We start from the raw sequence: 1,785 nt of genomic DNA on the forward strand, positions 1-1,785 counted from the left end.
AAGAACTCAGTTAAAAACTGGTAAGGATCTTCAGATGGAAGTCCATAAAACTTGCAGTTCTGTTGCATTAAAGCAACTAGTTGAGGTTTAAGCTCAAAATTATTGGCTCCAATGGCAGGAATGGAGATGCTTCTTCCATCAAATTTGGACGTTGGTTTTGTGAAGTCACCAAGCATTCTCCTTGCATTATTGTTGTTGGGGTCGGCTGCCATCTCCTTCTCTTGTTCTAATATTTCTGAAAGGTTACCTTTAGATTGTTGTAATTTAGCTTTTCTTAGTTTCCTCTTCAGAGTCCTTTCAGGTTCAGGATCAATTTCAACAAGAGTGCCTTTTTTCTTGTTCCTGCTCATATGAAAGAGAAGAAAACAGGAAAAGAAGAGGAATCCTCTATCTCACAGTATAAAGATTCCTTTATGTTAGTAGAAGAAGAAAGGAGGGAAGAGTGAAGAAGAATGGGTTCGGATTTTTAGATGAAGAGAGGTAAAGAGAGGTGTTAGTAAATAAATAAATAGAATAAAAAAAGAGAGGGAAAATTTTGAAAATAATTTTGAAAAAGAGGTTAGTATTTTCAAAAATTAAATATAAGATATGATTAAAATTAAAATTTAAAACAAAAAGAGTTTTTTGAAAAAGAGATGAGATATTTTTGAAAATTAGAGAGGGAAAAGTAGTTAGGTGGTTTTGGAAAAGATAAGAAACAAACACAAAGTCAAAGAGTTAGTTGAAAAAGATATTAAAATCAAATTTGAAAAGATAAGAAGACAAGAAGTTAGATAAGATATTTTGAAATCAAATTTTTGAAAAAGATAAAATTTTGAAAAAGATAAGATATAAAAGATATGATAAGATATGTTTGAAAAAGATTTAATTTTGAAATTAAAATTAATTACTAACAAGAAACTAAAAGATAAGATTCTAGAACTTAAAGATTGAACCTTTCTTAACAAGAAAGTAACAAACTTCAAATTTTTGAATCAATCACATTAATTGTTAGTAAATTTTTGAAAATATGATATAAAGATAAGAAAAAGATTTTGAAAATATTTTGAAAAAGATTTTTGAAATTTTTGAAAAATAAAAAAACAAAAAAAATGAAAAAGATGTAATTTTTGAAAAAGATTTTGAAAAGATAAGATTTTGAAAATTGAAAATTTGACTTGACTTGTAAGAAACAAATAATTTTAAAAATTTTTGACCAAGTCAACCCAAAGTTTCAAAAATTTGGAGGGAAATAAGGAAAATATATTTTTTTGATTTTTTAAATTTTTAATGATGAGAGAGAAAAACATAAAAATGACCCAAAACATGAAAATTTTGGATCAAAACACAAGATGCATGCAAGAACACTATGAATGTCAAGATGAACACCAAGAACACTTTGAAGATCATGATGAACATCAAGAATATTTTTTTGAGAAGTTTTTAATGCAAAGAAAACATGCAAGACACTAAACTTAGAAATCTTTAATGCATGGACTCTAACAAACGAAAAATGCATATGAAAAACAACAAACAACACAAAATAAGAAAACATCAAGATCAAACAAGAAGACTTGTCAAGAACAACTTGAAGATCATGAAGAACACTATGAATGCATAGAATTTTCGAAAAAAATTGCAAGAAAAATTTTTAAAGCATGCAATTAACACCAAACTTAAAAATTGACTCAAGACTCAAACAAGAAACACAAAATATTTTTGGTTTTTTATGATTTTCTAATTTTTTTTGTATTTTTATTATTTTTTTTTTCGAAAATATTTTTGAACCGTCAGTTGTCCATACTC

This window comes from Arachis duranensis, chromosome 7 (genome assembly GCF_000817695.3).
Source record: "Arachis duranensis cultivar V14167 chromosome 7, aradu.V14167.gnm2.J7QH, whole genome shotgun sequence".
NCBI lineage: Eukaryota > Viridiplantae > Streptophyta > Magnoliopsida > Fabales > Fabaceae > Arachis > Arachis duranensis.